Source organism: Ranitomeya imitator, chromosome 1 (genome assembly GCF_032444005.1).
Source record: "Ranitomeya imitator isolate aRanImi1 chromosome 1, aRanImi1.pri, whole genome shotgun sequence".
NCBI lineage: Eukaryota > Metazoa > Chordata > Amphibia > Anura > Dendrobatidae > Ranitomeya > Ranitomeya imitator.
Window position 1 is genome coordinate 484,577,647 of NC_091282.1, and position 25,718 is coordinate 484,603,364.

The following is a 25,718-nucleotide window of genomic DNA, read 5'->3' on the forward strand; positions in this document are numbered from 1 at the left end:
ACACTGCATATGGGAGAGTGACTAGTATTAATAGTTCTATACCAGGTTCCTTAAATTAAGGTGCCGCATGCAAATAATCCATGTGGTAACTAACTTATACTGGACCCTTAATTGCCCAGCAAAACATATGATCCAATGCTGCCAAGAGCTGCTATAATTGCAACTGCTCCCTATGGAGACATACGCTGAAACTGGTACGACTACTAGTACACTACTCTAAGTAATAGCCAAGTTCTAAACAAATTGACAGCCATATATCCTATATAACAACTGGTACCATGCTGGCAAAATCCCTAAGCAGAAACCCAATGGTAAACATGCAGTGTCCCTAGCGCCATACATATTACCTGTTTCAAGCAAAAGTACCCAGCCTGGTGGCGTGCTGTTGCCGCATACCCCGACGCGCGTTTCGCGTGATGCTTCTTCCTGGGGGTGTGGGGGGCGCTAGGGACACTGCATGTTTACCATTGGGTTTCTGCTTAGGGATTTTGCCAGCATGGTAACGGTTGTTATATACGATATATGGCTGTCAATTTGTTTAGAACTTGGCTATTACTTAGAGTAGTGTACTAGTAGTCGTACCAGTTTCAGCGTATGTCTCCATAGGGAGCAGTTGCAATTATAGCATCTCTTGACAGCATTGGATCATATGTTTTGCTGGACAATTAAGGGTCCAGTATAAGTTAGTTACCACATGGATTATTTGCATGCGGCACCTTAATTTAAGGAACCTGGTATAGAACTATTAATACTAGTAGTCACTCTTCCATATGCAGTGTCTTTCTGCGTATATTGCAAGTGTTTGACTTTTGCTGACCGCATTCTTTAGTTGTGTAGAGGCACCTTGTCTATTATATGTGTATATGTATGTAAATGTATTTTTATCTATGTGTAAATAAAATATGTTTATTTTATGAATATTTTCATGGCACTTCTTGGACCACAGTATATATATCTGTGTTCCTGGTAGGTTCTGATGTATATAGATGTTAGAATTTAACTAGGCTGGATGACATATCATGAAGCTATTCTCATAACAGCTTCAGTACAGGAAAATATTTATGTGTGTTATAGGCTGAGCTCAATTATATCTTTGATATCATAAAGAAAGTGTATTATAAAGATTATTGCAACCAGAATTAGCCTAAGCCTAAAAGTGACAAATGTTCATTAAATTGAAAATAGAAAATGTACTCTTTCTATCAAGGATCTACCCTGGCCTAAGAGTCTGACTACTGGGACTCCATCCAGCATTGCCTCCACCTGGCATTTCCAGAGCTGCAGGTCTTCCACTTCTTTCTGACCATTCCCCATTTCTTACAGATCTGCCCAGAGGTTCTACCTAATGTACCACTAATCCAGTTTTACTAATATGTGTTCTATATTTATTTCAGTTACCCCAATATTGTGCTATGTAATGTACCTTGGAAGAAAATAATGCCAATACTACTTCTACTGCTAATAATAAGAATGCAATACTAAAAATAAAAATATAAAATATTAGAAGTAGAAAAGTTAATAAGGTTATAATTTTATGCATTTTTTTTATAAAGTAAATTATATTAGGTGGAATATTGTAACTCAAGTCTTGAATAAACATCAACTGGTATTATGATGTAAGCAGTAGGAAATTTGCAGATGGAAACCTAGAAGTATTTGACGATAAGGAGACTATATCCACATAAATACCATTTTGTAGAACGTGCTGCTCCTCTCACTCCACATTACACTCATCAGTTTCAGATATGTTATAAGATCCATTTATGTTCAGAGACACACTGTATATATAAACAATCAAAGAAAAATGAAAAAGGATCAAAAGTGGGCTGCTTTTGCCTTTATTCCAACTGTTTCTGAATATATATTTTTTTTATTTAAATGCGCCCTATGGATTCAGAGATATGAGCCTTTTTATTTAGTGTTAACTTTAAGGCTATGTGCCCACGTAGCAGAAATGCTGCGGAAATGTCCGCAGCATTTCTGCAACTCCTTGCCGCGGGTAAAACGCATGCGGAGTTCGCGTGCGTTTTCCCGCAAAACACAAGCGGGAACACGGCAGAAATGCATAAAAAATGCAACGTGGGCACACAGCCTTATTGTCTTTACCAAAGGTGTATTTTTTACAGGGTAATTATGCAGAGCAGGGTATCCGGTGAGTCACGCCCCCTTGTAAAGACCATAAAAATTAGCACAGAAAAAATTGCCCATTTCACTGGAACCATATGGCGGAATGTAAAAACAAAATGGAATACTGAGAGGAACAGCAGGAATAAAAACTGGACATTTTTTGACCTGGCGAGAGGTGCTCTTTTAATTTCAAATGTAATAAAGAATCATACCCCAAAAATACAAAAATATACAACTGTTTAGTATAAAATTAATTTTATTGCACATAGATTACATAAAACTAACAGTAAAACATATTTTGTATCTTACATAACCGTAAACTGAAGAATTTTTCAACAGTATTTTTTTATTGTATTAATTGTTAAAAAAAAATAACCGTTTTTTTCTACATTCACATCACCAAAAAAAGTTAGAGCTGAAAAATAATATAATTTTGTACCCACCCCAAAGAAATAAAATATAAGGCCTCATGCAGATATGTCAGTGAAAAATTGTACAGTTATGTCTGTTAAAGACAAAAATAAAAAAAGATTCACTAGTCATTACAGCCACTGTTAATCAAAGGGTTAAATATTTTTTTTTAATTGTTTTATGCATATCTTTGCACATGCATATCTTGGGGTGCATAACCTTTTTTTATTGTGCATCTTTTCAGTACAATAGGGGCATCCAAGTACCCAAGTAACAGGACAAAAGGCCCCACTGTGGCACAAGTCACTTGCAGGGTTTACCTAGATGTTCTAAGTCTATGCTTGTGATCATGTTATTTCTGAGCCCATTGCTCATGTTAAAATTTACTAGCTCGATAAGCACCTGGAAAAGAGAAGTCAGAAGCCATGATAAGCTCTCACCATTTTCTCCTTGAAGGTCCCCAGTTGTGTTCATTGAGCACTGAAATGCTTAAATACTCGGTACGCGAATTGAGAACGTTAGACGCTCGGACGTGCTCTACTCGAATAGCGATAATGGAGGTGAATCGCAAACTCAATAATTTTTCCGGAGAACTGAAAAATGATCTTTCTCTGCGCCCATCTCAGATAATTAATTTACAAGGGTCCGAGTACTTGAACACCATGTGATACTCGGCACTGCTCGCTACTCGATCCAGCACCCCGATGCACAATCCAGTATTGAGCAGTGCCTAGCACGCTTGCCCATCACCATTGCCCAGTTGTCTCTGATAGAACAGGGCCCAACCTGCTCCTGCTGGATTATAGAACTGTTAATGCAGGAATGTCAAAAGATGTCACCGCAGAGTAAGGACAATAACCGCCTGTCGCTAAAAGACAGTGGGTGCTCGTTAAAGAGTTAATAACGCTTCTCCACAAAAAAAAATGAGCAGTGACACATTTCTATGGTCTGAGAGTACACTTTAAAACTTCCTCATTCACATAGAATGTTCTATTCTTTGACCCTATAAGCTGATCATATGTAAGCTTAACTTTTCTTCACATAATAATCGCTGTCTGACAGCTGGCGCTATATGATTATTAGTAGGTATATTGTTAAAAACTTAAATCCTTTGACGTCCCAGCTTAGCAAAAGACATAAATGAATAGTGTGCATGCCAAAGAACTGTATAAAACTGGTGATTATAAACTACTGAATTAGCATGGGGATAAATGAATAATAAAAGAACACATCATCTAGGTTCAATTTCTTGATTCTAGCAGTAAGGACAAGGTTTTAGATCCAGACTTTTCACTCATTGTATTCTTTTATACTACAGTGTGCGAAAATGAAGTGCTTCACGTTTCACAACTGGATATCTGCAGATGGAGACATTGTCCTAGTGATATATCAATGGTTAGAAAGGCAGTGCACACATTGTAGTTATTCTCTCAGGTAAGCATTAGTTAGCGTTCACACAGGCACTGGTTTTTGTGTCAAAACAAAGTGATATTTATTTCCACAGCATCAAAATAAAATCATAAACATAAATCCCTAGCCTTGTCCAGGCGCTAACTAAACAGAACAGACCCTGGCAACTTATTCATGGCTGTACTAGCCCCAATCCAGTTAAACAAAACAGCTATTATCCACAGCAACCACTGATACTTGCAGTTTGGTGCACGGCCTTAGCAGACTCTTCTCAGAGAGAGATGTCTCTGTGACACCCCAGGTTCCTGGTTGTCACAGTGGCATTGCTTTTCTCACGGGGAGAGTGATGTCATGCCTGGAAGCGATGAAGGATTCCTTTTATCAGGTATTCATAAACATGCAACATGCTAAAGAGACTGCAATCCTGTGTCCTTCGTTTCTTGCTACACCGCCCACCATCTTTTTCTCTACACCAGGCGCCCTGGGGACCCAGCTTCACCTGTGGGAAGCCATACCATCCCAGCTGCCATAACATCACCCCAGAGGACCCCTTTAAGCAGCGTAGATCATCCCTGACCGAATACCACAGGTGGCATCACAAATAAACGTTATTCAACCCCTTTAAAGACTGTCCCTTTTACTTGGGTGCCCAGGGCCACGGACCGGGTTGCCGCCACCATGACACATCCCTTTAAGTACCAGAACTGGTATCGAGTACCCCACGGCCCTGGCGGGTGGTCCATCTCTCTATTGAGCTATGAAAAAATTCAATTCATCCTTGATGGAAACCAAGTTTCTGGTTTCGAGAAGCCCGGAGTCTCGTCTCTGCCAGACGTTGATATTGCTTGTGAACGAAGTGAGTCCAGCTTCAATCCATAAAATCAAATCCTTTATTTCATGATTAAAATAGATATGGCAACACTAAAATATGGCTAGGCACGATTGGAGATAAAAGAGGCAAGGACGTGTAACCAGATGCGTTTCAAATAACTGCTGCATTCTTAAACTTGGTCTGATGGGATGAAAGACAGAAAAGTGAAGCTTTAAAGTTTCTGTATGGTTTGAACAATTAATTGATTGGTTAATTAATTAGCATCTGTCAAGGTCTGGCTCTGAACCTATCAAAAGGCTTCTTCACAGATGCAGTGATTAATTAATCAATTGATTGTTGAAACCATACAGCACCTTTTAGGCTATGTGCACACGTTGCGGATTTTGCTGTGGATCCACAGCGGATCTGCAGCTGGGTGTCCGCAGCAGCTTTCCATGTGTTTACAGTACAATGTAAACCTATGGAAAATGCAATCCGCAGTGCCCATGCTACGGAAAAAAACGCGCGGAAATGCTGCGGGTTACATTCCGCAGCATGTCAATTCTTTGTGCGGATTCCGCAGCGGTTTACACCTGCTCCATAATAGGAATCCGCAGGTGTAAAACCGCAGGTGGAATCCACACAAAATCCGCATAAAATCCGCGGTAAATCCGCAGGTGAAACGCAGTGCCTTTTACCTGCGGATTTAACAAATCTGCTGCGGAATAATCTGCAGAGCTCAAAACTACGTGTGCACATACCCTTAAGCTTCACTTTTCTGGCTCTTATCCCATCAAACTGATTTTAAGAACACAGCATTTGTTCAAAACGAGTCCGGTTTCACCAACTTGCATCCCTTATGCCCAATTATGCTTATGCTAAGGCATATTTTAGTGTTGCCATATCTGTTTTAATTATGAATTAAAGGATTAGATTTTATGAATTGAAGTTGGACTTGCTTCCTTCACAAATCTCTCTTGAGCTCCAACAAAAATCCAGTCTGGATTCTAGCTCTAATACAAGCCTGTAGAGCTAAGTTTTAACCCTAACCTACCTGACTTTGTTACATACCCCCCTCTGCCCAAAGCCGGGGGCTGGGCACCATCTGTCTACACATAGAGCCTACAGTGATTTAAATTGACCCGAGAAGGAGTATCATGGTTGATGACACGTGGGTGACCTAGTGCCTTTAACCAGTGTCAGACTTGGGTGCCATTGGCCCACCAGTAATCAATTCCAGGGCCCCACTTTTCAGCTTCACACAAATATGAAATTATCTTCAAACAATTATCTAAATGTGAACTGGGTAGATTTTTAAATGAATAAGATGCTGTCTGTGTCTGTACATAGTGATTTAAGCATATTGTGTTAAGTACTGCTCATATAAGAGTGTGGTGGCCCACTCTTGCACATGGGGCCCACCGGAGGATTCTCCTATTCTCCTGTGGGCCAGTCAAAGCCTGCCTTCAGGAACCTGTCACTATTTTTTTAGAGAAATCAATTTTCAGTTGTGCTGGTTTTGGTAGGCATCTTGACATCCACCATGTTGGCATCTGACCAGGCCAATAAGCAAGGGTTTTATGCCAGTGTCAGTGAACCTGATTGTTGGGGTCATCAGCTGCAGTACCGGTAACTACCTAGGAGTGGTACCTGGCGACTACCTGCTGCCCAGTCTGTCTCCACCATCAAGAGCTACAGTGAACACCTGGTTACCACTTAGCGATGCCTCTTCCTAGGCAGGCCTGTTTCTGTGGTACAGTGGGTCCACAAATCCACATGCGCCACCATTGGGTGTGACAGATATAGGCTTCAGGGGATACGTCATCATCCGTCTTTAGAATCAGTACAGTGAATGAAAATTCACTGTTTACATCATGTGACTTTGTTACCATAGCCGGCTCCTGGTGGCATACTGGACTACTGAGTGCTACAGCTTTAGTCCATAAGTCCCATAACAAAGATAAATCTCGACCGATAACAGTAGCATGCAACAAGTACTTGACCAATCCCACTTGGTGGGATACCAAACCACAGTCTGTGTGTATGTCAAACTGGGCCACTGGATAGTTCTTTCTGTCTCCAGGGATACACCTTACCCCCACTCCCTTCTAGTGACTAGCACTTGCCTGGTCACCAAACTATCTGAGTCTAGAAGTCCCATCATTTGGACAACATTCACAGTCACCTGGCATCCATGAGGATGCCTCACCAGGATGAGGAACAGCACCGCAGGCAGGGTAAATGAAGTGAGGAGTAGCGCCTGGCCATGATGCAGTCCATTGGCTCTGAGGTCAAAATACAATTTGCTAATATGTGCCAAGAGGTACGACACCTCCAACAGACAATGTTACAAGGTACCCATTGAACACAGCTTTGACCCTTTCTGGGACTTTGGACACCCCTCATAGGTGATATTGGGCACCTTCTTTTGAGTATCCCTGAAAAGTGACATCAGGCTCCCTTTACTGCTCAAGGTGTTCTGCACAGCCAGGTATCTTTCCTCGAGTCTCACAAGGTGATCTTCTTGAGAAACCCTACTTTGCATGGATTCACTGTAGGTAGTGAGTGAATAAATCAGTCCACCACCACTCTCTCCACTATCTGTTCCGGAAAGCAGGTGTCAGAGAGCAGTCATTTTTGCACGAGGTGTAACAGGTCGAACATCTGGGACTGGGGAGGCTTGTCCTTTTGGTAGCACCAGAGGTGCACCCCTTCTGCCCGTAGTGCCCTGGTTATGCCCAAACATGCCTTCTCCTTCTTTAGCTTGCTGTACTCCTTGGTATCCATCAGAGCAAGGTCATAGTATGCTTTTTCCATTCCCCAGTAAGGTATGGAGCCAGAATCTCTGCCTATTGCTCTGGGAGCAGTTACTCCTTGTCTACCACTCTTTTACAGACAGTCAGAAAATCATCAATGTCATCCTCCTGAGTTATTTTCTGAAAGGCCTCCTCACATAGTGACCTTCACTTTGCCTGGTGGGAGGTGCCATCTCATTGGCAGTTTGTGCCATCTGCTGCTGATGCTGCTGAATCAGGAGTTTGGTGGTTTCTTGTTGGTCCTGCTGCTGCCACTGCTGCTGCATATTAGCCTGGACCAATTGCTTAACAAGCTTCTCCATGCTTTCAGACTGTGTTTCAATGCTGTAGCTGTCTTAACCCCATAGTGACTGGGCCAATTGTTTGAAATCTGACGTGTCACTTTATATGATAATATCTTTGGAATGCTTCAACATATCCCAGTGATTTTTTGATTTTTTCGTGATGCATCATATTTTATGATGCGATTAAATTTAGGTTGATATGTTTTGGGTTTATTTATAAAAATGTCAGAAATTTGACAACAAATTTAAAAAAAATTGCAATTTTCAAACTTTGAATGATTATCCCTTTAATCCAGTCATACCACACAAAAACATTAGTAAATAACAGTTCTCTCATGTCTGCTCTACATCAGCGCCATGTTTAAAATGTTTTGTTTTGTTAGCATTTTAGAAGGTTTAATAATGTAACAGTAATATTTCCTTTTTTCTAGGAAATTTGCAAAACTTATTTTTTAGAGATCTGTTCAGGTTTGAAGTGACTTAGGGGGTCCTATATATGAGACCCCCCCAAAATATGATACCATTTTAAAAACCGCACCCCTCAGCATATTCAAAATTGCTTTCAGGGAGTTCATTAGCCCTTCAAGTGCTGTACAGGAAGGCATTTATTTTTACCACCTAAACGTTGACAACTTTTTAACAGGCCATTATAGCCAGCAGACTCTAAGGCTGTTATTTGGCCATGAACTCCCATGGCAAACATCAGGACTACATAATCAAGATTTCAGGGTGCCAATGGGATTAAAGAGGAAGTCCTCATACACTGTTAACCATCTAGATGCCATAATCATTAGTGACAGAAGCATTTAAGGGGGTTAAACGGCCATAGTCGGTGCCTACACTGATTGTGGCTTGTGCAGCAAGTTGTCAGCTATAGTGTACAGCCGACAGCTGCTGGATTGTCACCTGTATGGGGATGCTATTCTCTTATATCTCAGGTTAGTTAAAAGACGTATTGGCTGTCATTAAGGGGTTAATGCACCTCGCAATGAAAGTAACATTCGTGACTAGAGAACACTTAACTCCCAATTTTGCTTTTAAGATAATGATTTGGTTCCAGATAGTAAATAAACAAATTTCACCCCACAAATAGTTCACGACTGAAGTTATAACAATGCTTAGGCTAGGGTCACATTGCGTTAGTGCAATCCGTTTAGCGCTAGCGGGTTGCGCTAACACAATGTTTTTAATGGGGCTGCGTCCCGGGGTCGCGGTAACGTCCCCGCTCTCGCAGATCCCCGATCTGCGAGAGTGGGGAACGGACCGCGGGCGCGCCTCGGACGCTGCAATAAGCGTCCGTGGCGCGCCAGGAAACACCGGCGCGTCGCTAGCGCGTGCCGAACTTGGCACACGCTAGTGCTGCGCGTTCCCATTGCCGTGAATGGGCGCGCTAACGGACGCGTTGCACGGCGTTAATTTCGCCGTGCAACGCTGTCCGTTAGCGCTTTCCCATTAACGCAATGGGAACCAAGCCTTATAATATTAAAATCTAGAAATCCAACTGACCATTAATGGAATGGAAAAGAGGACATAAAGACATTACATAGTGATGAATCTCAGGGTTATGTTGTCAAGTGGATATTGTTTATGTGCACTTACCGCTGCTTGCAAAAATAAGTAACACGTCAGCTACATTGATCAGGAATTCTGTAAATAAACGCCACTTTCGATAGTTGCTCTCGAGAATACAGTGCTATAATATTCCGCTATAATAGCAGGCATCACATGGATGGTATTGTACAATAAGGTGACAATTACATCACTATACTCAAATCCACTCAAATGTAGATATCTACATTTTTGCATATTTGAGTTTAGTGATGATTGACAAATGTAATCTTTATGGTATAATATCGTTGACGGCGTAAGCCATCTCTGTTTGTGTAAATTTATAGGAAAGCATTCTTACGGCAATTAACAAAAGTGGTGGGCATTTATAAAATTCATGATCGCTGTAGCTGATGCAGTGTTTATTTGTGCAAGCAGCTGTAAGTGCACTATGGTTAATAATCTTGAGATCCCTCATTATATGGAGCCTTTCTGTACTTTCTTCCACCCAGACATCCATTTATGGTCATTAATGCTTCTGGATTTCAATATACAGAAGTCATCAACATTAAGATAGAATCATGAAATGCTTAATCTGTTATTGAGAATCTGGTTAAATCATTTTAAGTAATCATATTTATCTCTGTCAATCTGTCATACAGTGAGGACCTTTGTATGTAATGAACTCACTTAATGAAATTATAGTTATTTTTGCAGCCTACTGGCTGGTCTCATTTTGTATTTAATCATTAGCAAACAATGAAATATGTTTTATCTATCTTTAGGATAAGAGTCGTGGCTGCAGTCATTACTTTAATTGTGCGATTTAAACATGGAGGACATGAGAATCTGCTGTCATAGGATGACAGGCAAAAATAGATTAATACAGATGTTTTTATATTTAGACATCTATTAGGCTTGGTTCACATCTGTGTCTAGTAAAATGATGGACAACGTGATAGGGGTCCATCCTGTACCATTCATGTCCTTGACATAATGAATTTGTCAGTGCCATTATTTTAACCTGTCTTTATTTGATGGAAGAGGGGACTAAAACCTTAGATATCCCACCAACAAAAACGCTGACTATAAACTTAAAGTAGAGTTTGATATGCAGGAAGTTCTGGGATTGATTAAATTCCATAGGACCTAGCTGTCCTTCATTTGTTGTGAGAGGAGTCCATTTATGGATTCTGTTGCTTATAGTGACTTTAGATTGTTAATAAGATAGGTGCGTGTGAGAACGTCACCGCTGTGCTCTGCTTTACGGCCGGCGCTGACAGTCAGTGCAGGGAAGCTGACGCCGGGGGATGTTACAGACATCGGAATGTGAGTATGTACTGTTTTTTTTTACTTTTACAATGGTAACCAGGGTAAATATCGGGTTACTAAGCACGGCCCTGCGCTTAGTAACCCAATGTTTACCCTGGTTACAAGTGAACACATCACTGGATCGGCGTCATGCCGATTCAGCGATGACAGCGGGTGATCAGCGACCAAAAAAAGGTCCTGATCATTCCCCAGCGGCCAATGATCTCCTAGCAGGGGCCTGATCGTTGGTCGCTGTCACACATAACGAGATCGTTAGCGGGATCGTTGCTACGTCACAAAAAGCCTGACGTTGCAACGATATCATTAACGAAATCGTTATGTGTGAAGGTACCTTTAGTGTACGATTAACTAAAATATGTTGGTGGATATCTAATTAAAAAAAGGAACAGACAAGGCAAAAAGAAAATGTGTCTGATAGGCATAGGATGGTCATGGGTCAAACTGGGAGGAATGGAACGTTAACTAACTCTGTTACACCCTGACTTGTCCTGCTGTTATTCCTGACTCGACCCGTGTCTGCTTTTGTCTCTTGTCTTTGGCATATCCGCTCCTGACTGTTACTGATCCCCTGACTTGTCTCTGACCCTGAGTTTGCTTATTCTTTTGGCACTGCATTACGGTCTTGGATTTGACCCGTCTTGTTTGACTTGCCCGCTGCCACTTGATGGTAGCTTTGCTTCTGCACAGTAGGTTTGCTTCATGTGTGTGCATGACCTCTCTCCACTCTATCGCCACCTTTTTTTTTTTGCAAAAAGTTTTATGTTCCTATAAAATGTCACGAAATTTGCACAAAAATTACATATGTACATGCATAAAATCATTTCATAGGGGAACTAGAGTTGCATTTGATTAGTCAGCCCCAAATATTTTGAAACCTCTTACTCCATCCACAATGGTGAACTTAAGAAACAGGCAAATACATATAGAATTAGGAATTAGTAACAAATGGAAAACAAGCAAAATATACCAAAAACTAGACCAAAAAAAGATACAAATGCAATAAAGCAATAATGAATTGGATCCTAAGGCTATATAACATATCCTAGTTTATGATGCAATGTATCCATATTCACATTTAAGTGAATAAAAGAAAACAGTGAAGTTACATTCCACTTTTTTAATTGATCATCCAGACTGTGAAATTCAATTCAACACAAAACATCTTAATGGATATAACAAATGACAATCTTAAAAACACAGTTTTCTGTAGAAGAAGGAAACATTGTAAACAGCCAGGTAAGAACATGAAGAAACTGTCATTTCTTAAAAGGTCACTGTCAATATAAGTGATTCCTCCACATCGCAAACATTTTACATTTTTTCACAGAAAGATGACAGTTGTGAGAAATAAACAGCAAGAATCACAGATAATTGAGAATTTGGTTACACAAAATAACCAACAGTATGCAGTTAAATTGACATAAGACATTGCTCAAAGTTATTGTGCCTTCAAGATAGGCATGCTTAACGTTAATATTATTTTAGTAAATTTCCCACAGAGCACATACACCCAAGACTGCCACCAAGAATATCAGGGCCCTATACTGATAACATTTTTGGACTGCCTTCTGCCTCCACCCCTGGATCCTTTCACAGTCCTACCACCTGCTTTTGTAAAAATTCCATTTCTGCCCTATGTCCTCATCAATCACACATTAACAGATCCCATCATCTACCATATCACATACATAGGCATTAGTTTTTGATTTGGCCAAAAGATTTTTTAAGCCTGCCACCCCGACAAGGTAGACTATTTTGGCAGGGCCATACTCTACTCTACTCTAGCCTATTAAACAATTGTTAAAATACCCAATACTCTCTTTAGGTATATTTATATTTATTTTTCTTTGAGAAAATGTGTCACATGCATTTTTTAAAGTGATCAATAATGTCTCATACAAGGGACAAATATCATCACACCATGGCCAGACCACATTGTACCACCACATAGTGACAGAATGATACCACATAAAGTACAAGGAACAAATACTGCCACACCATGACCAGACCACATATTTCCACCTCAAAATGACCGAATTCTACAATACTGATCATAATAAAAAGCCATGATACAAGATTACCATAAGTGCCTTTATACACTGGAGCTCTGTACATAGTATACAGTGTATAATGTCAGTACAGGTAATACAGTGACTTCATTATACACAGGTTCTCGGTATATAGTGTCAGTGTACAGGAAATACAGTGATCATCAGTGACGCTATACATAGAAGCTTTGTATACAGTGTACAGGTAACACAGCGACCACAGGTGACATTTTTTACACAGTAGCTCTGTATATAATGTACATGTAATATAGTGATCACCAGAGCCATTTTACACAGGATCTCTGTTAACCCCTTCATGACCCAGCCTATTTTGACCTTAAAGACCTTGCCGTTTTTTGCAATTCTGACCAGTGTCCCTTTATGAGGTAATAACTCAGGAACGCTTCAACGGATCCTAGCGGTTCTGAGATTGTTTTTTCGTGACATATTGGGCTTCATGTTAGTGGTAAATTTAGGTCAATAAATTATGCGTTTATTTGTGATAAAAACGGAAATTTGGCGAAAATTTTGAAAATTTCGCAATTTTCACATTTTGAATTTTTATTCTGTTAAACCAGAGAGATATGTGACACAAAATAGTTAATAAATAACATTTCCCACATGTTTACTTTACAACAGCACAATTTTGGAAACAAAATTTTTTTTTTGTTAGGAAGTTATAAGGGTTAAAATTTGACCAGCGATTTCTCATTTTTACAACGAAATTTACAAAACCATTTTTTTTAGGGACCACCTGACATTTGAAGTCAGTTTGAGGGGTCTATATGGCTGAAAATATCCAAAAGTGACACTATTCTAAAAACTGCACCCCTCAAGGTACTCAAAACCACATTCAAGAAGTTTATTAACCCTTCAGGTGCTTCACAGCAGCAGAAGCAACATGGAAGGAAAAAAATGAACATTTAACTTTTTAGTCACAAAAATTATCTTTTAGCAACAATTTTTTTATTTTCCCAATGGTAAAAGGAGAAACTGAACCACGAAAGTTGTTGTCCAATTTGTCCTGAGTACGCTGATACCTCATATGTGGGGGTAAACCACTGTTTGGGCGCACGGCAGGGCTTGGAAGGGAAGGAGCGCCATTTGACTTTTTGAATTAAAAATTGGCTCCACTCTTTAGCGGACACCATGTCACGTTTGGAGAGCCCCCGTGTGCCTAAAAATTGGAGCTCCCCCACAAGTGACCCCATTTTGGAAACTAGACGCCCCAAGGAACTTATCTAGATGCATAGTGAGCACTTTGAACCCCCTGGTGCTTCACAAATTGATCCGTAAAAATGAAAAAGTACTTTTTTTTCACAAAAAAATTCTTTTAGCCTAAATTTTTTCATTTTTACATGGGCAACAGGATAAAATGGATCCTAAAATGTGTTGGGCAATTTCTCCAGAGTACACCAATACCTCACATGTGGGGGTAAACCACTGTTTGGGCACATGGTAAGGCTCGGAAGGGAAGGAGCGCCATTTGACTTTTTGAATGAAAAATTATTTCCATCGTTAGCGGACACCATGTCGCGTTTGGATAGCTCCTGTGTGCCTAAACATTGGCGCTCCCCCACAAGTGACCCCATTTTGGAAACTAGACCCCCCAAAGAACTTATTTAGATGCCTAGTGAGCACTTTAAACCCTCAGGTGCTTCACAAATTGATCTGTAAAAATGAAAAAGTACTTTTTTTTCACAAAAAAATTCTTTTCGCCTCAATTTTTTCATTTTCACATGGGCAGTAGGATAAAATGGATCATAAAATTTATTGGGCAATTTCTCCCGAGTACGTCGATGCCTCATATGTGGGGGTAAACCACTGTTTGGGCACATGGTAAGGCTCGGAAGGGAAGGCGCGCCATTTGACTTTTTGAATGGAAAATTAGCTCCAATTGTTAGCGGACACCATGTCGCGTTTGGAGAGCCCCTGTGTGCCTAAACATTGGAGCTCCCCCACAAGTGACCCCATTTTGGAAACTAGACCCCCCAATGAACTTATCTAGATGCATATTGAGCACTTTAAACCCGAAGGTGCTTCACAGAAGTTTATAACGCAGAGCCATGAAAATAAAAAATAATTTTTCTGTCCTCAAAAATGATTTTTTAGCCTGGAATTTCCTATTTTGCCAAGGATAATAGGAGAAATTGGACCACAAATATTGTTGTCCAGTTTGTCCTGAGTACGCTGATACCCCATATGTGGGGGTAAACCACTGTTTGGGCGCACGGCAGGGCTCGGAAGGGATGGCACGCCATTTGGCTTTTTAAATGGAAAATTAGCTCCAATCATTAGCGGACACCATGTCACGTTTGGAGAGCCCCTGTGTGCCTAAACATTGGAGATCCCCCAGAAATGACCCCATTTTGGAAACTAGACCCCCAAAGGAACTAATCTAGATGTGTGGTGAGGACTTTGAACCCCCAAGTGCTTCACAGAAGTTTATAACGCAGAGCCATGAAAATAAAAAAAAAAAATATTTTCTCAAAAATGATTTTTAGCCTGCAATTTTTTATTTTCCCAAAGGTAACAGGAGAAATTTGACCCCAAAAGTTGTTGTCCAGTTTCTCCTGAGTACGCTGATACCCCATATGTGGGGGTAAACCACTGTTTGGGCACATGCCGAGGCTCGGAAGTGAAGTAGTGACGTTTTGAAATGCAGACTTTGATGGAATGCTCTGTGGGCGTCACGTTGCGTTTGCAGAGCCTCTGATGTGGCTTAACAGTAGAAACCCCCCACAAGTGACCCCATTTTGGAAACTAGACCCCGAAAGGAACTTATCTAGATGTGTGGTGAGCACTTTGAACCCCCAAGCGCTTCATAGAAGTTTATAATGCAGAGCCGTGAAAATAATAAATACGTTTTCTTTCCTCAAAAATAATTATTTAGCCCAGAATTTTTTATTTTCCCAAGAGTTACAGAAGAAATTGGACCCCAAAAGTTGTTGTCCAGTTTCTCCTGAGTACGCTGATACCCCATATGTGGGGGTAAACCACTGTTTGGGCACATGCCGAGGCTCGGAAGTGAAGTAGTGACGTTTTGAAATGCAGACTTTGATGGAATGCTCTGTGGGCGTCACGTTGCGTTTGCAGAGCCTCTGATGTGGCTTAACAGTAGAAACCCCCCACAAGTGACCCCATTTTGGAAACTAGACCCCCCCAAGGAACTTATCTAGATGTGTGGTGAGCACTTTGAACCCCCAAGCGCTTCATAGAAGTTTATAATGCAGAGCCGTGAAAATAATAAATACGTTTTCTTTCCTCAAAAATAATTATTTAGCCCAGAATTTTTTAATTTTCCCAAGGGTAACAGGAGAAATTTGACCCCAATATTTGTTGTCCAGTTTCTCCTGAGTACGGTGATACCCCATGAGTGGGGGTAAACCACTGTTTGGGCACACGTCGGGGCTCAGAAGGGAAGTAGTGACTTTTGAAATGCAGACTTTGATGGAATGGTCTGCGGGTGTCACGTTGCGTTTGCAGAGCCCCTGGTGTGCCTAAACAGTAGAAACCCCCACAAGTGACCCCATTTTAGAAACTAGACCCCCCAAGGAACTTATCTAGATATGTGGTGAGCACTTTGAACCCCCAAGTGCTTCACAGACGTTTACAACGCAGAGCCGTGAAAATAAAAAATCATTTTTCTTTCCTCAAAAATTATGTTTTAGCAAGCATTTTTTTAGATTCACAAGGGTAACAGGAGAAATTGGACCCCAGTAATTGTTGCGCAGTTTGTCCTGAGTATGCTGGTACCCCATATGTGGGGGTAAACCACTGTTTGGGCACACGTCAGGGCTCGGAAGTGAGGGAGCACCATTTAACTTTTTGAATACGAGATTGGCTGGAATCAATGGTGGCGCCATGTTGCGTTTGGAGACCCCTGATGTGCCTAAAAAGTGGTAACCCCTCAATTCTAACTCCAACACTAACCCCAACACACCCCTAACCCTAATCCCAACTGTATCCATAACCCTAATCACAACCCTAACCACAACCCTAATTCCAACCCTAACCCTAAGGCTATGTGCCCACGTTGCGGATTCGTGTGAGATATTTCCGCACCATTTTTGAAAAATCCGCGGGTAAAAGGCACTGCGTTTTACCTGTGGATTTTCCGCGGATTTCCAGTGTTTTTTGTGCGGATTTCACCTGCGGATTCCTATTGAGGAACAGGTGTAAAACGCTGTGGAATCCGCACAAAGAATTGACATGCTGTGGAAAATACAACGCAGCGTTTCCGCGCGGTATTTTCCGCACCATGGGCACAGCGGATTTGGTTTTCCATAGGTTTACATGGTACTGTAAACCTGATGGAACACTGCTGCGAATCCTCAGCGGCCAATCCGCTGCAGATCCGCAGCCAAATCCGCACCGTGTGCACATAGCCTAATTCTAAAGGTATGTGCACACTCTGCGGAAAACGCTGCGGATAAGCAGCAGTTTCCCATGAGTTTACAGTTCAATGTAAACCTACGGGAAACAAAAATCGCTGTACACATGCTGCGGAAAAACTGCACGGAAACGCAGCGGTTTACATTCCGCAGCATGTCACTTCTTTGTGCGGATTCCGCAGCGGTTTTACAACTGCTCCAATAGAAAATCGCAGTTGTAAAACCGCAGTGAAATGCGCAGAAAAAAACGCGGTAAATCCGCCATAAATCCGCAGCGGTTTAGCACTGTGGATTTATCAAATCCGCAGCGGAAAAATCCGCAGAGGACCAGAATACGTGTGCACATACCGAAACCCTAACCCTAACCCTACCCCTAACCCTACCCCTACCCCTACCCCTAACCCTAACCCTACCCCTAACCCTACCCCTAACCCTACCCCTAACCCTAACCCTAACCCTATTCTAACATTAGTGGAAAAAAAAAAATTCTTTATTTTTTTATTGTCCCTACCTATGGGAGTGACAAAGGGGGGGGGGGGGTCATTTATTATTTTTTTTTTATTTTGATCACTGAGATATAATCTATCTCAGTGATCAAAATGCACTTTGGAACGAATCTGCCGGCCGGCAGATTCGGCGGGCGCACTGCGCATGCGCCCGCCATTTTGGAAGATGGCGGCGCCCAGGGAGAAGACGGACGGGACCTCGGCTGGATCGGTAAGTATGATGGGGTGAGGGGGGGCCACGGGGGGGGGATCGGAGCACGGGGGGGAATCGGAGCGCGGGAGGGGTGGAACGGAGCACGGGGGGCGTGGAACGGAGCACGGGGGGGCTGGAATGGAGCACGGGGGGGTGGATCGGAGTGCGGGGGGGTGATTGGAGCACGGGGGGGTGATTGGAGCACGGGGGTGAGCGGACAAGAGCACGGGGGGGAGCGGAGCACAGGACGGAGGGGAGCGAGGCAGTGTACCGGGCAGATCGGAGGGCTGGGGGGGCGATCGGAGGGGTGGGGTGGGGGCACATTAGTATTTCCAGCCATGGCCGATGATATTTCAGCATCGGCCATGGCTGGATTGTAATATTTCACCAGTTATAATAGGTGAAATATTACAAATCGCCCTGATTGGCAGTTTCACTTTCAACAGCCAATCAGAGCGATCGTAGCCACGAGGGGGTGAAGCCACAGCCCCTGGGCTAAACTACCACTCCCCCTGTCCCTGCAGATCGGGTGAAATGGGAGTTAACCCTTTCACCGGATCTGCAGGGACGCGATCTTTCCATGACGCCACATAGGCGTCATGGGTCGGATTGGCACCGACTTTCATGACGCCGATGTGGCGTCATGGGTCGGGAAGGGGTTAATAGCGTATAGTGTGAGGTAATACAGTGATCACCAAGGTCATTATACACAGGAATTCTGTACAGTATATAGTGTATAGTGTACAGGTAATACAGTGATCACCAGTGACATTATAAACAGGAGCTCGGTACATAGTATCAGTGTGCAGGTAATACAGGAATTACCAGTAACATTACAGTATATGCAAAGCTTCTGTGTATATATTATACCGGGAATACAGTGATCACCAGTGACATTATGCACAGGAGCTCTGTATATAGTGTCAGTGTACAGGTAATGCAGAGATCACCAGTGACATTATACACAGGAGCTCTTTATATAGTGTAGAGTGTGCAGGTAATACAGTGATCACCTACGACATTATACACAGCAGCTCTGTATATAGTGTCTTCTGTACAGGTAATACAGTGATCACTGATGACATTGTACACAGGAGCTCTATATATAGTGTAAGTGTAGGGTAATACAGGGATCATCAGTGACATTATACATAAGAACCCTGTATATAGTATGCAGTGTATATTGTAAGTGTACAGGTAAAACACTGACTCATCAGGGATTTCTCTAGTTGAAGTCCTTCATGTTTACTCTACTTCGTCCAATGCGGACCGCCATCACTTCTTCCAGCCTGATCTCATCTCTGCAGAAAATAACACAGTTATCTAGAGCGCTGCTTCCACAGCACATTCCACAATTTTTCCTCATTTTCTACACAATGTCAGATGAAGAAAAAAATGGCATAGTGCCGTTAACCCCGGTAATAGGGCCCCCTCAATTCATCATTTCATAATTATTTGCTGTACCCCAACCCCAAATCTCAATTCAAAATAATTTGCTGTTCCCCACCGTCCAGTCTCAGTTCATCATCATTTGCTGTACAGCAACCCCTTGTTTCATTTAATCATCATCCACTGTAACCAATCCCCAATCTCATTTCATCATTATTCACTGTACTTTATCTCATAGTCTCAATTCATCATTATTTGCTATACCCCATCCATCAGTCTCAATTCATCATTATTTGCAATTCTCGATCCTGCAGTCTCAAGTCATCATTTGCTGTACCCCAACCTCTAGTCTCAGTTAATCATTATTTGATGTACCCCATACCCAAGTCTTAATTCATAATCATTTGCTGTTCCCCATCCCCCAGTGTTAATTCATTTTTATTTGCTGTACCCCGCCACCTGTCTCAATTCATCCTACTTTGTTCCCCTCTCCCTACACCCATTTAATTAATTTTATTAAGAAAAAAAGTTTTCATACTTACCTCTCATATGATCCCCTCCAGCTCTGTGATGCGGCAGAGGGAGCTCTGAGCTGCCCGAGCTGCCATTCTGTTGATGACAGTGGAGCTCTAGGAAAGCTCCCTTTGCTGACAAGATGTGGTCAGCAATTCACACCTGTAAGCAGAACCAAAGAGGGACCCTCCCTCTTTGCTTCTGCTCACTGGGTCCCATACACCTGCAAGGGTAGTAATGACCTGATGGCGGCCCTGCGTACACCTCATGGGCTGTGCAAACTGAGATTGGCAGTGCATTCTTGATTCTGATTTGATTCTTTGTTAGAATCACTTGACAGAGCGGTCTGTCTCATTGTCTGTCTTCCAGAGATCACCATTGCTCAGCCCTCTGACGCCCTGCATGAACTTACAGCTCCTCAGCTTCATGCTAATATCTCTGCCATGTATCAAAGCAAACGACTTGTCAATCAACCAGATTAAAGTAGCACTAGGCAGAGAATACAACTTGAGACCGAGGAGCTATAAATGCATCATCATGCCCCAATGCATTTCTAGACATGCAGAACTATTTCTCACTATTGGATCATCTCTTTTTGATTTTATAAAGGGATCAACTTTCCCATCTTGTAAAGGCAAAACAGATATGTAAATTGTTTGGTGGTGGAGAAGTTTCTGACAGTATTGTGATAGCAGATAAAAATCTGTACCGTTGCCTACATTCTTTACCAGCAAATTACATGAGTTTCTTCCACTGGAGCAGAATCTACGATGCATATCCTAATCTGTGGGTATCTTTGAAGGTGTAGTGATTAATAAAATTTGTTATCATTTATGTTCTTAATTACAGCTATACTGAATTTAAAAGTAGACAGTAAAAGTTCTATTTCAGGTTACTCAACTGTGGTAGGGTTTAACATATTCAATACTACTATTTGCAATGTTGGATTACCAATTAAGCATAGTCATTGGCCTATGTGCCATGCTTCTTTGGGGGCCCTAAGCAATGGCTGAAAAATCATATTGGTTTGATATTGAAAGAAATGTACAATCATCATATATTTGAGAATTCACGAGCAGTAGAAAAGGGGCATCTATGCTATCAGCCATTACAGCTGTGTGACAGACTAGAACTTGAAGTAAGAGTGAGGAGAGGTAAGTGGTGGGATCTTACAACATTCATCAGTGGAAGCTTTGGGAACACAGCCAAGTATATATAGGCCTACATCTGAGATTTACATTAGTTAAAGGGAATCTGTCACCCCAAAAATCGTATATGAGCTAAGGCCACCGGCATCAGGGGCTTATCTACAGCATTCTGCAATGCTGTAGATAAGCCTCTGATGTATCCTAAAAGATAAGAGAAAGAGGTTAGATTACACTCACCCAGGGGCGGTCCCGCTGGGGTCCGGGTCCGATGGGTGTTGCGGTCCAGGTCCGGTGCCTTCTATCTTCATACGATGTCGTACTTCTTGTCTTCCTGCTGCGGCTCTGGCGCCGGGAAAGTTCAGAGAGGCCCTGCGCACTGCAGTACTTTGCTCTGCCTTCAACAGAGCAAACAAAGTACGCCTGCACTGGAGCTGTGGCAGGAAGACAAGAAGAGGACGTCATGGAATGAAGATAGGAGGCGCTGGACCGCGACGCCCATCGGACACAGACAGCAGCGGGACTGCCCCCGGGTGAGTATAATATAACCTGTTTTTCTTATCTTGCAGGTTACATTGGGGGCTTATTCTGTAATGCTGTAGATAAGCCCCTGATGCCAGTGGCCTTAGCTCACATTCGTTTTTTGGGGTGACAGATTCCCTTTAATGGCCTTTTCTGGGTTATAATGAAGTTTGATTAACTTGATTATATTTAATAAAATTTAACTGGTCTATTAAAATTGTTGTTAGTAAATGTAAAAAAGTATTGGGAAATAATTTCCTGGAAGTGTCCCAAGATTTAGACTGCCTGGGGGCCTTCATAGGGTATAGTCTGGTACTGACTGTTATGATCCGGGTCGGAGTTTGCTTTCTGCTTCTCCTGCTCCAGCCTGGTCATGGCGGGTTAACTATTTATGTCTCTCTTTGTTTTAGGGGTGGCTATTTCTTGGTGCTCTTGCTGGCAGCTCATGTCAGTGATAGTTTTTGGCTTTAGCTTGAGCTGCTGATTCGTTATACCCCAGTGTTCCTTTTGCCTCTGACTTCCCGTACCTGTGTCTGACCTGTCCCCTGTACCTGACTTAGTGTTACTCTGGTGTGTATTCCCCTCCGTGTATGGCTCGGCTTGAACTCTGACTTCGTTTCCCGTCTCCTATCTTTGTTACCACACGCTCGACCGGCGCTGACCTTCTGGCCTAATTCTGATTTTGTTCTCTGTCTCACGTCTCTGGTACCTCTGCTCTAGTCTGGTTCTGACTCTCGTCTTGTATTTGACCACGATTTCTGTTTTCCCCTTTAAAGATTATGCCTACTGACCGTTACTGACTTGGCTCGTTTCGATCCCTCTCTATCGCCACTTGGTGGTGCTGTGCAGCCTGCACTGTTCTGCTGTGCGGCAGGTGCGACCTCTCTTCTCTCACCATCACCCCCTGGTGGAGTCTGCGTTACACTGACTGTGTATATTGTATAACAACCTTAGAAACAATGGTTGCGCTTACGTTTTCAAAAGGTACAAAAAGAGTTAATATTACAATGCGTGCTGTCATGTTCTACTTTTTCCATTTGTTCAACAACATTCAGGTGCAGGTGCTCCAAGGCCAGAGGGACAAGTTATTCTCTTTTAATTAGTCAGGTAATAACTCATGTGCATGGGAATGTTTCTACCTATGTAAATGTGGACTATTTCCAAGTTTGACATAAGGATTAATTTAAGATATTCGGTTCATAACAGCATAACACTGTTATCCCAATATGGTTTGAGGTACTCTCTTTGTTCACCGTCGCATCCATAATTTGCATTTGATGAGCATGCATGCACATGTTGGTGTCTTCTCCTGCTTGAGAAGTTTGCCAATGTCTTTGCAGTAGCAGTAAAACATAAATGTTCTCATACTTTTTCTTGGAATGCCCGAGATCACACATCACAGCATCAAAATGTAATTTCACTCCCTGTCTTGCCTTAGGGTCAAAGAGCATGAGATAAAATTTGTGGCAGCAGAATCCTTGCTAATTGCTTTTTATCATCTTGGCACCCTCTAGTCTAGCCAAGTTTGCAGATGTGTTGTCTTTTCCACATGTTTAATTGCGCCATAGAAAAAGTGTATTGCCTTGAAGCAAAAAAAGGAAAAAGTCACCCACAAATTTAAAACAAAGACCTTATAAAAAGTAGACACGAGTGTCTAGAGGAAATGCTTATTATTATTAGTCCTTGCTGAAAATAGTAATAATTGCGCAATAAAATTGGGTATGGGTTGAACTAGATGGACTTAAAGACGTCCTTCAACCATAAAAATTATGTTACTATGTTAAACCAGAAAACATACAGTACATTATAGGCAACGGTAGCAAAAAGTAAAATACGATGGAAATTACGGCGAAGAAGAAAAAAAGAACAATATAAGCTAATGATACAATGTATGTGAAAGACATTGGCCGCAATTCATCAAATTACATAAAAGCTTTGAAAAGTCATGTCTGAATTTTGCAACTTTTGGTGTTTTGTTTTACTTGAATGCACATGCGCTCCACCAATCCATTTATTGTTTGAACAACCAAGCTCAGACTATTTTTTGCATAGCGGAATAACGCTGACGTCTGGATGCGGGTATAACTTGGGGTCAAGAAACCCCGTGATAACATATGAAGATGATAGCAAATGTGCAGGCCATCTTACAGAATTTGCATTGGGGACCTTTTGGAGTGGATCTGCACAAAAATCATCCTCAAAAGCCACTTCAAAAAGATTAGGAAGAGTTTTTATAACTTTATCGAAGTGCTTTTGAGGGTGATTTTTTTCTATGGAAAATCAACAGCTATTTTATATAGGGAGATTTTTTAAGAGATTTAAAAGAAAAAGCCTGATGGTAAAAAAGTGCATGGTACATGGAATATGATAAAAAATAATGTCTCAAGGAAAAAAAATCTTCAAAACTATTTCAGGAAATGACTTAGTAGTTTCCGTTTGAAATGTTGTGATTTGTGAATGGCTTAAAGTATACACTCGTGTATAAGTCGACCCGAGTATAAGCCGCGGCACCTAATTTTGCCTAAAAAAATTGGGGAAACTTAATGACTTAAGAATAAGCTGGGTATGCATTGTTCCCTAATTCCTGTTCTGGTATGCATGGTTCCTTATTCTCATCCTTTCTGCATGGTTCCTTATTCCCATCCTTGTCTGCATGGCTTCTTATTCTCATCCTTTCTGCATGGCTCCATATTCCCATCCTTGTCTGCATGGCTCCTTATCCCCATCCTTATATGCGTGGCTCCTTATTCCCATCCTTGCATTTGTGGCTCCATATTCCCATCGCTGCATGCGTGGCTCCTTTTTCCCATTCTGTCTGCTTGGTTCCATATTCCCATCCTTGCATGCGTGGCTCCTTATTCCCATCCTTGTCTGCACGGCTCCTTATTCACATCCTTGTATATATGGCTCCTTCTTCCCATCCTTGTATGCATGGTTCCTCATCCCCATCCTTGTATGTATGGCTCCTCATCCCCATCCTTGTATGCATGGCTCCTTAGTCCCATCCTTGTCTGCATGGCTCCTTAGTCCCATCCTTGTCTGCACGGCTCCTTATTCACATCCTTGTATATATGGCTCCTTCTTCCCATCTTTGTATGCATGGTTCCTCATCCCCATCCTTGTATGCATGGTTCCTTATTACCATCCTTGTATGCATGGCTCTTTATTCTCATCCTAGTTGTTACGCTCAGGGACCAGGAAAGCGAGATAAGTGGACCCACTGGACCGAAACAGCGAACCTCCCCAGGACGAGTGGACCAGGTGGACCGTCCCCTATACAGGAAGCGTTAGGAGCAGGCCCAGGGGAGACTACTGAACGGCAGCCGGTACCAAAGTACAAGGAAAGGAAAAGGTCAGGGCAGGGACGACGGAAAAGAGAACGAAGAAGGAGAAGCGGAACGGGTAACGGGAACTGACAAGATAGACAGAGAATGGAAGGACAAACCGGAAGACAGGATGGAGACACGAGACCACGGAAGCGCAGGAGACGATGGCGGAAGGACTAGGCAGAGGATCTGGAACACCGGAAGAAACGAAGGTACAGGAGAACTGGAGCTGCAAGGGAAGCACGGAGACAGTTAATGATAATACACAGAAACGAAAAGTCAGAGACAAGCAGCAGGGAGAATGTAAGGTATGCTAGGAAGCGAGGGAGCCAGAGGCATTTGCCAAAAAACAAATGACAGACAGGCACAGCCAAAAGGAAGAGGCGGCCTTAAATGCAGAGTGGCAGCATACCTTCCGGGTCATGGTCCTCCAGGACCACAGAGAGCAGGGGAAAGAATGTCCAAAGAAAAAGGCAGAGTGCGCATACAAGTGCTCCCAGTAGAGGGCGCTGTGGACGCGCAGGAGCGCTGCTAGTAACGTCAGCGCTGCCAACGAGACACAGGGCTGACCGGAGCAGGGAAGGCAGAGTGCGCGTGCGCAGGACACCCTAGTGCGCGCGCGCCCGACAGGAAGCAGGAGCCGGGAGAGCGAGCAGAGAAGGCGGCGCTGGAACAGGAGCGCGCCGGGACGCCGAGGAGCGGTAAGTAAAAGCGGACAGCAGGGGCCGCGGCGGTGATAATGGCGACCTGACAGTACTCCCCTCCTTACCTCCCCCCTTTCTAAGACCAGAAAGAAATCTAGCCAAAACTCGAGGAGCTTGGATGTTCTCCCGAGGCTCCCAGGATCTCTCCTCTGGACCAAAACCCTTCCAGTCTACCAGAAAAAAGGTCCTCCCCCTCACTCTCTTCATGGCAAGGAAGTCCTTAATCTCAAAAACATCAT